Source organism: Antechinus flavipes, chromosome 3, assembly GCF_016432865.1.
Source record: "Antechinus flavipes isolate AdamAnt ecotype Samford, QLD, Australia chromosome 3, AdamAnt_v2, whole genome shotgun sequence".
NCBI lineage: Eukaryota > Metazoa > Chordata > Mammalia > Dasyuromorphia > Dasyuridae > Antechinus > Antechinus flavipes.
Genome location: NC_067400.1, coordinates 521,924,434 through 521,938,945, shown reverse-complemented (window position 1 = coordinate 521,938,945; position 14,512 = coordinate 521,924,434). Strand labels below are relative to the sequence as shown.

At 36.2% G+C, this 14,512-nt stretch overlaps 1 protein-coding gene across 9 annotated transcripts in view; it reads left to right on the top strand.

Annotated features, from left to right (window-relative positions):
- P2RY6 (pyrimidinergic receptor P2Y6) overlaps positions 1–14,512 on the top strand; it is a 104,918-nt gene that overhangs the window by 69,401 nt on the left and 21,005 nt on the right. For 3 of the 9 annotated variants that reach the window (XM_051987167.1, XM_051987166.1, XM_051987168.1), the window contains exon 3: positions 6,207–6,264. The exons of the other annotated variants lie outside the window; for them this stretch is intronic. The gene's annotated coding sequence lies outside the window, so the exon portion shown is untranslated. The remainder of the gene's footprint in view (positions 1–6,206; positions 6,265–14,512) is intronic. 9 annotated transcript variants of the gene reach the window in all.

Genomic DNA, 14,512 nt, shown 5'->3' with positions numbered 1-14,512 from the left:
ACTTTGAATCAGAGGATCATGGAACTTCAGGTCAAAGTGGGGAGGTTCTCCAATCCAGTCTGCTACATCCAAGCTAGATACATGGAATAATAAAAATAAAAAGATAGTAGGAGACATATAGAGAAAATAAGAATTACAAAGCATTAGAGATCTTAGAGGCTATCTTACAGATCTTCTTTTTGCAAAGAGGGAAACTGATCCACAGGCAGGGAAAGGGCTTACCCAAGAGAAAATTTGGAATCATAGCTAAGTGTCCAAATTATAGGGCAGGGCATAAAGAGAATCAGAAGCCCCAAGACACTAGCTGGAATTCACTGCTCAAGAGGCTGATCATGAAGAAATACTCTTATGTTACATGGAACTGTTGTTTCCCACCCCTGAACTGCTGTGACAGTAAAGAGACAAAGATAGTATCTGGTGTTTTGAGTGGCTCTGCCTAGAGGGAAGACTAAGGAGAAATGGGCAAAGAGCAGATTTATTTTAGATTTAATGTCAGGAAAAATTTCCTAAAGATTAAAACCTTTGCACGATGAAGTGGGCTGCTCAGGGAGGAAGTGGGCTCCTTTCTCGTCACAGCAGATGTGGAGTTGATGAACTGAACACCCATTTGTCAGGAATTTTATAGAAGGAAATCTCCCAACAGCTCTTGGATTTTGTGAATCAAATTTAAAATTGATGTGGGTGTAGGTTATACGATGCCTGATTCAAAGTAGGCACTAAATAGATATTTGATGATGGACTGAAAATTAATTAATTAATTAATACCTATTAGGGTCATATGTGTGTGTAAAGATAGATAGATAAATAATGTTACTAGAGATACAAAGACAAAAACAAAACAGTCTCTCCCCTCAAGGAGCTTACATTCTACTGGGGGACATAACACACACACGTACTCAAACAAAAATATACGCAAATAATAAAAGTTGTTTCAAAAGGAAAAGAATGCTAGCAATTAAGAGGATCAGGGAGAGCTTCTTATGGGAGGTGGCACATGAACTTTGTCTTGGTTAAAGTTATATTGAGGTGAGGAGGAAGTAAAAGGGATCACTTAAACAAAATCATAGGAAAAAAGAGGGGGGACTTTCATAGATGGGAAATACTAGCCAACTGGACTATTGTGAGTACTAAATAGGATACTATACTGATCTCCCAACTGTAGAAGCAATTCTAGGCTAGGGAAAGAACAGTCCCATACAACAGATAGTAGGAAGAGGAGTAAAATGAAATCAAACTAGAAAAGTAGGTTGGAATTAAATTGTGGAAGCCTTAAAATACCAGATTGAGGAATCTGTTATTCTAGAGGTCTTTCATTCTAGAAGTAATAGGGAGCCACAGAAGATTTATAAGCAGGGAGTGACAGTCACATCTATATTCTAGGATTTATCACAATGGCAATTGTGAGAAGAATGAATTGGAGAGAGGAGAGACCTGAGGCAGGGAGATCAATTAGGAGGTTATCACAGTAGTCCAGATGAGAATCCACAAGGGTCTGAACTAAGATTGAGGCTGAGTGAGTGGAAGGAAGGGGACAGAGCCAAAAAACATTTACTGGGGTTGCCTCACTGGACCTCTGACCAAAGGACTCTTGGCCTGAGACTCTCAGTGTCATTTTTTTTTTACTTATGGATCATTTAATATTTTGTTTTTACCCAGTAATATGTAAAACAATCTTTAACATTTATTTTTAAAATTTTGAGTTCCAGATTCTTTCTTCATCCACCCTCCCCAACCCTCCTCCTGCATTGAGAAGGCACATGTGAGGTTATATAAAACATCTCCATAAAAGTCATGTTGTGAAAGAAAACATAGCTCTCCTCCCCCAAAAAACCCTCAAGAAAAAATAAAATAAAAAGAAACAGTATGCTTCAGTTTGTATTCAGACATCAACAGTTCTTTCTCTGGGTATGGATAGCATTTTTCATTGTAAATTCTTCAGAGTAATCTTGGATCATTGTATTGCTGATCATCCCACAATAAATACACTGTGTACTTTGTACACAGTATATTTCACTTTGCATAAGCTCATGGAAGACTTTCCAGGTTTTTCTGAGAACATTCTGCTTATTATTTCATATAGAACTATATTTCATCATAACTATATATCACAATTTATTCAGCCAATTCTCAATTGATGGGCATTCCTCAACTTCCAATTCTTTGCTCTTTCAGAGTCATTTTCACAATCAGATCTGTGATTTATGAATGTGTAGAAACACAAGATGAATACAAGGTAGTTTGGAAAAGCTTGCACTAGCAGCTTTGAGGCAGGGAGAGACAGAAGTAATAAAGGCTTTGTGTAAGTAGAAGGTGAGGAATTTGAGCTGTGCCTTGAAAAATCTAGAGATTTTTAGAATTGGATGGAAAAAGGAAGAGCATTAGAGACATGGGGGACCACCATTGTGAAGGCATAGAAATGGATGTTGGAGTGTCCAAAACAAGTAGCACAGGATGTGAAGGGGGAATAAGCTGGGAGTGCTGAAGGGGACTGAGAAGCAAAGGGAGTGGGCTGACCCCACCTTATAAGCTTTGAAAAATGACAAGTGTCTCAGAGGCATCCTGGGCATCCTGTAGGAAATGGGCTCTTTGGGTTACTCACAGAATGACACAATTACCGAATCTCAAAGGGAGAAGGGAGTTCAGGGGACATCTGGTCCAACCTGTACCCAACTGCACCATATCAGACAAGTCATTCAGCCTCTACTCAAAGACCTTCAATAAAGGGATACTGCAAAGACTATGAACAGACGAGTTTGAGATGAAGAAATTAAAGCCATCTATAGTCATATGAAAAAATTCTCTAAATTACTATTGATTAAAGAAGGGCAAATTAAAACAACTTTGAGGTACCATTTTACATCTATCAGATTGGCTAAGATGACCAAAAAAATGTAATGATAAATGCTGGAGATGATGTGGAAAAACTGAAACACTAATGCATTGTTGGTGGAATTGTGAACTGATCCAGCCATTCTGTAGAGAAAGCAATTGGAAACTCTGCCCAAAGGCTATAACATTGTGCATACTCTTGGATTCAGTAATGTCTCTACTGGGTCTGCATCCCAAAGAGATCATGAAAGTAGAAAAAGGACCCACTTGTGCAAAAATGTTTGTAGCATTTCTTTTTGTGGTAGCAAAGAGTTAGAAATTGAGTGAATGCCCCGCAATGGGGGAATGACTAAAGAAGTTATGGTATATTAATATAATGGAATATTATAGAAGAAATGATGAGTAGGTTGATTTCAGAGAAACCTGGAAAGACTTACATGAAGCTGAGTGAAATGAGCAGAACTACAACATTGTACACAGTAATGACAAGATTATATGATGATCAACAGTGACAGACTTAGCTGTTCTCAGCAATACAGTGATCCAAGACAGTTCCATTAGACTAGGGATGGAAAATGCTATCTTTCATCCAGAGAGAGAACTACAGAGACTGAAGGCAGATTGAAGCATATTATTTTCACCTTTTTTTGGTTTGCTTTTTCTTTCTCGTGATTTTCCTCTGTATTCTGATTTTTCTTTCTTAACATGACTGATAATGGAAATATGTTTAAAATGATTGTACATGTATGACATATCTGATTACTTGCTGTCTTGGGGAAAGGCGAAGGAAAGAGAAAAAAATTAGGAACTCAAAATCTTACAAAAATGCATGTTGAAAACTATATATGTAATTGGAATAGTAAAATACTATTAAGCAAGAAAAAAAGGAAAAAAAAAACAATTACCATAAAAACCTTTAAAATAAAAATAAAGAGGCACTGCACCACTTCCTCAGGCCACCCATTCCATTTTGGACCAATTCTACTTATGGGGAAGTTTCCTTACGTCATACCCAAATTTGCCAATTGTCAGTCCCCCCCCCCCCACCTTTCCCCAGGGCTCCAAATGATGCCCTCTGGGGCCACTGAGAACAAACTGATTTCCTCCTCTACTTAACAGTGCTTTAAACACTTGAAAACACCAAGGCTATTTTCCACAGTTTTTCTCTTCCCTAGACTAAATAGTCCTAGTTTCAGCAACTAATCGTGGATTTGCCTGGTCTTCATTCATCTCGCCATCCTGACCACTAAAGGTAAAATAGAGAAATTTTGCACCCAGGACAAATGCCAAAAACTGTGCCCTAGAGCAAGCAGCAAATGAGGGGAGAGGATGGGGACAGGACCAGAAGTCCTGAGATACTAGCTGGAGGTCACTGCTAGAGAGGCAGCTGGTGAAGAAAGTAAACAGGGTAAGGGGAAAGCACAAATTTCCTGCAGTAATGGATTTTTGTGACTAGGAACCAAAGCCTGTTTTTTCCATATAGCTGAAGGACTAAGAGTGCTGCAGTCCCTCTAAATCCCCAAGTCATTTAACTGGAAAATTTTTTGAATTCTCTTCGCAGAAGCAAAGTGTCATCACTCTACCCTATCATTTAATTAAGCAATTATCAAGATACATTTATGAAGTATTTATTGTTAAATCCTTTATTAAGTGCTGGGGATACAGACACAAAACCTAGGTTATTCCAATCCTCAATGGGTTTACAATCTAATGCATATGTAAGGATATATAATCATAGTGAATACAAAAATAAATGCATGGGAGATTTGGTCTAGAAATCCATAGCACCGGAGGTGATCAGGAAAAACCTCTGAGAAGAAAAAAAGAAAGAAAGAAAGAAAGAAAGAAAGAAAGAAAGAAAGAAAGAAAGAAAGAAAGAAAGAAAGAAAGAAAGGAAGGAAGGAAGGAAGGAAGGAAGGAAGGAAGGAAGGAAGGAAGGAAGGAAGGAAGGAAGGAAGGAAGGAAGGAAGGAAGGAAGGAAAGAAGGAAATTATTGATTTATCATGGCAGAATTTATCAGAAGTAGAAAGGAGAATATTCCAGGCATGGGAGACCTGTTAGTACAAAGGAATAAAGATGGACTATGAAGCATCATGTGAGGAAGAGCAAATAGGCTAGGATCACTGTACTGTGGAATGTCTAAAGGATGAATATAAAACAGATTGAAAAGATTAAAAGAAGCCAGATTACAATGATCCAAACAGAATGAATTATCTGATATTTGATCCCTGATCAAATTATCAGAGTTAATAGGAAGCCTTTGCAATTTATTGAATAGGGGGATTCAGAGACATGTTTTAGCAATATCCCTTTGGCATCTGTGTGAAGGATGGTTTGTAGAGAAGATTGACTGTGGAAGACAAATGGGGGAAGATGATGTCAAGTTGTGAAAAAAAGAGAAGCTGACTGATATAGAAGGAGAAAGCAGAGGGAAATCTTGATGAATAATCTGAATTTTTTTTATTGAAGAGACAAAGGCTTCAGCTGGTCATGTACTATGAGAAGCTTGAGGAGAAAAGCCAAAATCTGGAATAATTGTTATTGAGAACAAGATAGAGAATCCATCAAAGAGGCTAAAGATCATTACCTTGATGAAACCTTGCTATTATTATTATTATTATATTAATTTTACAATTGAGGAAATGAAAGCAGACTGAGATTAAGTAAATTTGTCTAGGATCACACAGCTGGATTTGAATGCAAATCTTCATGACTTCAGGTCCTGTGCTCTATCTTCTGCTGCAAGTTTTATGGAATGATATTAAAAAAGTTTTATAGAGTAATATTGAAAAATATTGAATATTGAAAGAGGTTTTGTAGCATAAATATTGGAAAAGATAGAACCAGATTTGAGTTTATATTTTGTCTTACAGTAGAACAACACTGCTAAAGAACAAGGGAGTGACTTTCACAGAGTAGGTGCTTTAATTGACTGACCTGTGTCCTAGGAATATTACTCTAGCCACTGTGGTGATGAATTTAGAGTGTGGAGACAAGTTTGGAGGTTTTGGCTGTAATCTAAGTGATAAATGCTGAAGGTTAGAATCATCATAGTGATTTTGGGATCACAGAGGAGTGGTTGGGTTCAAGAGAAACAAACTGTGGGTGATGGTAGGTAAGAGTTTAAAATGACTCCAACATTTAAGTCTTGATGACTGGAGAGATGATGGGGCCAATAGCAAAAATATGAAAGTTTGGAGAAAGGAAATATTGAATGGTAAGATGATAAGCTCAATCCAGGAAACCAAAAAAAGGGAACATGATAAATGGAAGCTGTGAGTGCAGATTACTTTCTAGACATTTTCAGTTAAAGGGATGAAAGCTATGGGATAGTAGATCAAAGGGAGAAAGTCCAGAAGATTTTTTTTTCTTTTCAGTTTCTTTTTAGGATAGCAGGGATATAAGCAGATAGAAGGAAGGAAGCAAGTGGAGAAGGTAAGAGTAAAAATAAGAGAGTAACTTGTGATCCATCTGACTGGGAAGCCTTTTGCATGTTCCTCTTGGGATAGCCTTTCTTTTCCAACTTCCTGTGATCCTTTTTCACATGCTTCCCACTATGTTTCCTCATCAGGACGTTGGAATCATGAGGTCTGGATTTAAATCCAGACTTACTGGCTTACTTGGTTCTGTGACCATAGGCAAATTTCTTTCCCTCTGCAATATTCAGTTTCATCATTTCTATCATGAGGGTAATTTTACTCCCAGGACCTGCCTCACCAGATTGTTTTAAGGAAAAGGCTTCACAAAACTTAACTGGTTCTATGTGCTATAATGATGGTGGTGGTGATGGTGGTGATGATGGGGATGTTATAGCAGCCAAAGAATTCATTGCCTCGTGACCAGCTGACTAGTGACAAACCTCCCTATACTGAGGCTGAGCCTTGAAAAGGAGACATCATTCGTCATCATACTTGAAATCTTTCTAGTGTGGCAGAACTCAGCAGAGGTTTGTTCACTGACAGAGCCTTTGAGTGTAAAGAAGGGACTCAGCAAATTAGATGGACCCTCTATGATCAATTTATAGGGGGACATGGATGAGACTTGCAAAGATTCGTGGGCATGGATGGATTGGTATCTATACCATTAGAGATTGAGAACATATTGAGAACTATTGTTGTAATCATTATCTAATTTTTTTTCTTTTTGCTTTCCTCCTATATTAGAAACATCTTTAGTGTTTCCCAATTGTATATAATAGCATTTGGATTTAGGTAAATTATTTGAATCATCATATACTTTTAAAATTATTATTTTTAATGTTCTTTTTTTAAATTTTTGAGTTTCGAATTCTCTTACTCCCTCTCCCACTCACTGAGAAAGCAAGCAATATCATATCAGTTACCCGTGAGAAATCATTGAAAACATATTGCCATATTAACCATGTCACAAAACAAAAAAAGAAAATGAGAAAATTATACTTCACTCAGAATTCAACAGTTCTCTCTCTGGAGGTGAATGGCATCTTTCCCCATGAGTCCTTTGGAATTGTTTTAGATCACTGTGTTGATCCAAGTAAATAAGTGTCACAATTGATCATTGTTACAATATTGCTATTACTTTATATAATGATTTTCTGGTTCTGCTCACTTTACTTTGTATCAGCTAACATAAGTCTTCCAGGATTTTCTGTAACCATCCCCATTGTCATTTCTTATAACACAGCAATATCCCATTACAATCACGTACCACAGCTTGCCCAGCCATTCCCCAATTGATAGGGATCATCTCAATTTCCAATTCTTTGCCACCATAAAAATAGCTGCTATAAATATTTTTGTACATAAAAATCTCTTTCTTTTTTCTTTGATCTCTTTGTGATATACATCTAATGGTGGTATTGCTGGGTCAAAGGGTATGCACAGTTTTATAGCTCTTTGGACATAGTTCCAAATTGTTCTTCAGGATAGATGGACCAGTCCACAACTCCAAGAGTTCATCAGTGTACCTATTTTCTGACATCCCCGTCAGCATTTGTCATTTCTGATAAGTGTGAGGTAGTATTTCAGAGTTGTTTTAATTTGCATTTCTCTAATCAATTGTGATTTTTTAATATAAGTTTAGATAATTTTGCTTTCCTTTTCTAAAAACTGCCAATTTATATCCTTTGACCACTTATCAATTGAATGGTTCTCATTTTTATGCATTTGACTCAGTTCCCTCTATATTTGAGAAATGAAGCCCTTATCAGAAAAACTTGCTATAATTTTTTTCTATTTCTCTATATCTGTGATTATTGTTGTTATTCAGTCATGTCTGACTCTTTATGATCCTATGGACCATACGCAAAGAAACTGGAATGTTTTACCATTTTCTTCTTCAGTAAATTAAGGCAACAAAGGTTAAACAACTTGTTCAGGATTGCACAATTAGTAAATGTCTGAGACCAGATTTGAATGCTAATCCTTCTGACTCAAAGTCCAGCTCTCTAGCTATTGAACCACCTAATTGCCTCCTTTTATGTGTGATTTCTTTTAGCAAAATGGAGTTTCCCTGATTATCTCTTTTAATTATGTCTCATTTTGCGTTTGTTTTGTCTAAGATCTTGATCACTACCCCTGCCTAGTTTATGTCAGCTGAAGCATAATAGATTCTGCTCCAGCCCCTTATTTTAATTCTGTGTGCCTTTTTGTTTAAGTGTGTCTCTTGAAAACAACATATTGTGGGATTCTTGTTTCTAATCCATTCTAACAAACTCTTAATATTTTATGGATGACTTCATCCCATTCACATTCACAATCGTGACTACTGTGTTTTTCTCTTCATCTATTTTCTTATTTTTCCTTCTCTCTTTTTTGATCCTATCTCTCCTCAAAAATCTGTTTTGCTTCTAAACACTTCCTCCTTCATCTACTCTGCCTTCTATCACTTTTCTCCCCCTTTCTATCATCCCCTTACCCTCCCACTTCCCAATTGTATAAGATAGATTTCTAAACCCAACTGAAGATGTATATATATTCTTCCTCTTTGAACCAACACCAATGAGTATGAGGTTCAAGTGTTGCCTGCCACCCTCCCCCATGTTTCCCTCCATTGTAAAAAGCCTTCCTTGTGTGTCTCTTTTATGTAAGATAATTTTCCTCATTCTTCCTCATCCTTTCACCTTCTTCCAAGGCATTTCTCCTTCTCACCTTTTCATTTTTTTAAAGAACATCTCAACATAATTGATTCTATATAGACATGTATTATGTCTACATAAGTTATAATTTGCAAAGAATTTTTCTCACTAAGAATCCCATGAATGTACGAGTATTATTAGACCCATTTTACATATAAGAAAACTGAGATTCAAAAGGAGATAGAAACTTGTCTAGAATTAAAGACAGTATGTGATGATGTTGGAGACTTGAACCCAGATGACCTGCTTCTTACTCCATGAAATTTCTCATAATTCTCTTTTCAGTGAAATCTGATAAATTGAAAAGCTGGGCACAATGGAAGACAGTGAGAAAGACTTAGAAAGAATGATCCATTTAACTGCCCTAATAATAATAAATGTGCATATTCTTCCCACATAGGAATATAAAATTTAACCTTATTGAATCCTTTATGATTTCTCTTTCATGTTTACATTTTTATGGTTCTCTTGAGTCCTGTGTTTGTCAAATTTTCTATTCAGTTGCAGCCTTTTCATTGGGAATGCTTAGAAGTTCTCTATTTCATTTAATATTCATTTTTCTCCTGAAGAACAGTATTCAGTTTTCCTGAGCAGATCATTCTTGTTTGTGGAAGCTGCTAAATCTTTTGTGATCCTGACTGTGGCCTCACAATATTTGAATTGTTTTTTTCTGCTTGCTTGCAATATTTTCTCCTTGACTTGGAAGCTCTGGAATTTGGCTATAATATCCCTCAGAGTTTTCATTTTATGTTCTCTTCTAGAATGTGATCAATGGATTCTTTCAAGTTCTGTATCTAAGAATGAAGGGGAATTTTCCTTTATAATTTATTGAAATATTATGTCTTAGATCTTTTTCTTATTGTAGCTTTCAGATGATTCAATAATTCTTAAATTATCTCTCCTTAGTTTGTTTTCCAAGTCAGTTGTTTTGCTGAAGAGATATTTCATATTTTCTTTTTCTTTTTTCATTCTTTTAACTTTGTTTTATTGTTTCTTGTTGTCTTGTGGAGTCATTAGTTTCCACTTGTACAATTTGATTTTTTAAGTTCTTTTCTTCAGTGAATTTTTGTGTTTCTTTTTTTTTTTTATTAAAGCTTTTTATTTACAAAGCATATGCATAGGTAATTTTTCCAACATTGACCTTTGCAAAACCTTTTGTTCCAAATTTTCCCCTCCTTCCCCCCCATCCCCTCCCCTAACTGGCAGGTAGTCCAATACATGTTAAATATGTTGAAATACATGTTAGATCCAATATATGCATACATATTTATACAGTTATCTTGTTGCACAAGAAAAATCAGATCAAGAAGGAGGAAAAAGGAAAACAGAAAAAACATAATGCAAGCAAATAACAACATAAAGAGTGAAATGCTATGTTGTGTTCCACAGTCAGTTCCCACAAACCTTTTCTGGGTGTAGATGGCTGTCTTTGTCACTGAACAAGTGGAACTGATTTGAATCATCTCATTTTTGAAGAGAGTCACATCCATCAGAATTGATCATCGTATAGTCTTATTGTTGCTGTGTACAGTGATCTCCTGGTTCTGCTCATTTCACTTAGCATCAGTTCATGTAGGTGTCTTCAAACCTCTCTAAAATCATCCTGCTGATCGTTTCTTACAGAACAATACTATTCCATAGCATTCATATACATATTTTATTCAGCCATTCTCCAATTGATGGGCATTTTTTTGTTATTGAGGCAGTTGGGGTTGTGACTTGACCAGTGTCACACAGCTAGGAAGTGTTATGTGCCTGAGACTAGATTTGAACTCTGGTCCTCCTGACTTCAGAACTAATGTTCTATCCACTGTGCCACCCAGTTTCCAGTTTCTTGCTACTACAAGGAGGGCTGCCACAAACATTTTTGCACATATGGGTCCCTTTCCCTCCTTTAAGATTTCTTTGGGATATAATCCCAGTAGAAACACTGCTGGGTCAAAAGGTATGCAGTTTGATAACTTTTTGAACATAGTTCCAAATTGCTCTCCAGAATGGTTGGATCCATTCACAGTTCCACCAACAATGTATCAATGTCCTAGTTTTCCACATCTCCTCCAACATTCATAATTGTCTTTTCCTGTCATCTTAGCCAATCTGACAGGTGGTATCTCAGCATTGTCTTAATTTGCAATTCTCTGATCAATAATAATTGATTTTTGGAGCACCTTTTCATGTGGCTACAAATAGTTTCAATTTCTTCATCTGAAAATTGTCTGTTCATACCCTTTGACCATTTATCAATTGGAAAATGGCTTGAACTATTATAAATTTGAGTCAATTCTCTATATATTTTAGAAATGAGGCTTTTATCAGATCTTTTGGATGTAAAAATGTTCTCCCAGTTTATTAATTTCCTTCTAATGTTGTCTGTATTAGTTTTGTTTGTACAAAAACTTTTTAACTTAATATAATCAAACTTATCTATTTTATTATCAATAATGATCTCTAGATAATCTCTGGTCACAAATTCCTTCCGTCTCCACAAATCTGAGAGGTAAACTATCCTTTGTTCTTCTAATTTGTTTATAACATCATTCTTTAACTATAGATCATGAACCCATTTTGACCTTATCTTGGTATATATACGGTGTTAGGTATGGGTCTATGCCTAGTTTCTGCCATATTAGTTTCCAATTTTCCCAGCAATTTTTGTCAAATAGTGGATTCTTATCCCAAAAGCTGAGGCTTTTGGGTTTGTCAAATATTAGATTGTTATAGTCATTGGCTATTTTGTTCTGTGAACCTAACCTATTCCACTGATTAACTTCTCTAATACCAGCACCAAATGGTTTTGACCGCTGCTTTATAATATAGTTTTAGATCTGGTACAACTAGCCCACTTCCATTTGCTTTTCTCTTCATTAATTCCTTTGAATTCTTGCTCTTTTGTTCTTCCAGATGAATTTTGTTGTTATTTTTTTCTAGGTCAATAAAATAGTTTCTTGGGAGTTTGATTGGTAAAGCATTAAATAGATAGATTAGTTTAGAGAGTATTGTCATCTTTATTATATTTGCTCAACTTATCCATGAGCACTTGATATTTTTTCCAATTGCTCAGATCTGACTTTATTTGTGTGGAAAGTGTTTTGTAGTTTTGCTCATATAGTTCCTGACTTTCCCTTGGCAGATAAATTCCCAAATATTTTATATTATCAACAGTTATTTTTAAATGGAATCTCTCTATATCTCTTGCTATTGGATTTTGTTACTGATGTATAAAAATACTGATGATTTATGTGGATTTATTTTGTATCCTGCAACTTTGCTAAAGTTGTGGATTATTTCTAATAGCTTTTTAGTTGATTCTTTGGGGTTCTCTAAGTATACCACCATATCATCTGCAAAGAGTGATAATCTGGTTTCCTCATTACTTCCTCTCATTTCTTTAATCTCTTTTTCTTATTGCCAAACTTTTTTGCACTTCTTTTGCCATTTGATTAATTCTGTTTTTTAAAGTGTTTTTTTCAGCCTCTTATCAAGCTCTTAATTCTCTTTTTACAATTCTCTTACATCACTCTCATTTCTTTCCCCAATTTTCCTCTGCCACTTTTGTCTCTTTAACTCTTCCAGGAATGTTCTTGGGGTTGTGTCCAATTAGCATTTTTTGAGGCTTTGCTTGTAACAGGTTTCATACTATTCTTCTTCTGAGTTTTTGTCTTGGGCTTCTTGCCATCACAATAGCTTTTTTAGGGTCAGGTTTTGTTATTATTGTTGTTGTTTGCTTATTTTCCTAGCCTATTCTTGATTTTGAACTTTATGTTAAAGTTGAACTCTGTTTATCTGGAAGGTGGAGGTGAGGAGGTACTGTCTCAAGCTTTGAACTTTTTCATGCTGCTGTTTTCAAAGCTAATTTTATTAGTCTGCAAGTTTTGGGTGCTTCCAAGGTGGTGTGATTTGGGAAAAATGTGGTCACTGCTCTCCTGGTCTATGTTCTGGTCATGAACCAGCAATGAACTCTGCTTTCCTGTAGCTACAAGTGCTAGTGCTTCTCTCTGTCCTGGAACTGTAACCCCAAATTGCATATAGACAATAGAATTTTCCAAGCAGTATCAGATCTTTCACCCAGTGCAAATCTCTTTCTGAGCAGTTGTCTGACTCCCTTACCATCTCTGGGCTGAGAGTTCTGGATGCTGCTGCTGCTGCCACTGTTTGCTTTAGGCCAGCCACAATCCCTATGTCACAGATTTCTTTTGCCCATCTCCTGAATTATCTAAAGCTAGAAAAATTTGTTAGCTCTGGCATTTCAGAATTTGATTTGATGCATTTTTATAGGTTGTTTGGAGGGGAATTTGGAGGAGTTGGGAGAATTCAGATGGATTGTTGCTTCTACATCACCATCTTGGCTCAGCCTTTATCTGTCCCTTTTAAACATTATATCTTCAAATTGTTGTATTCTATACTTGAATTCCATCCCACCATTGTTATATTCTAGTTCAGAATCCTATCTCACCAGTATTCTACAATCTAGCTTTGAATTTGTGAATTCATTTCTTTACATTATAATTTTTACTTTGCTTTATCACCCGCATTTTGTGCATTAGGAGAAAAATTGTCTTTACATGACAACTATTTTTGGCCCTCTTCCTTGGCACTTGCCTCCTATGAAATACTGGGCATCTCTTCCACTGATTTTTGTCTTCCTAGTCATTCTTCCTAAATCTTCCTAAATCTCTCTCACTGTCTTCCATAGTGCTCAACTTTGCAATTTATCAGAAAAAAAGAGAAGGGAGTTGTGAGAAATTTCATGGAGTAAGAAGTAAGTCATCTAGGTTCAAGTCTCCAATATCATCACACACTGTCTTTAACTCTAGATAAGTTTCTTCTTCCTTTTGAAACTCAGTTTCCCCATTGGTAAAATGAGCCTAATAATACTTGCACCTTCATGGGATTCTTAGTGAGAAAAATTCTTTGCAAATTGTAAAGCACTGGAAAATGGCAACTTGTTCTCAAAAACATAAAAAGTGAGAAAATGTTTTCCATACTGTAAAGGCTCCCACCCTGGCCAAGGGATTATTATAGCTTACAAAGTCAGTAAATAGCATACAATTCCTGCTAACAGTAAAAGAGGAATCATTTCCCCACAGACAGCAGATGATTAAGTGCCAAAATGTGTGAGGCAGAGAATAGGTTATTATCAACATAGACATTTCCTTTCTATCCTTCTCCCTCCCTGAATAAAGGAGATTGTGTTTCTCTTTTCTCTGGGGCCCCTGGGTTGAGGAACTTACCTTCCCTGAAAGGTGTTTCCTCTCAGGTTCCAAATCCAGGGGAGTTGAAAACCCTGGTAAGCCTTGAGGAAAGTTTCAGCTCAGGTTGTCCAATGTCTAATGAGGAGCTACTGGCCAGTTCTGGCTTTGAATCAGATAATCCATGGGAGTTTCGGGCTAGAGAAAGAAACTGGAGAGATTCATTCAATTGTAGATTTAGAGGGAGAAGATAGAGTCCCCTAATCTTATAGATAAGGAAATTTAATGCTTTTTCTTTGTGGGTTTTTACAGTTTACAAATAATTTTCCTCAATAACTATCTGGTTGCCTCATCTAGAATATAAAATGTTAAAACTAGA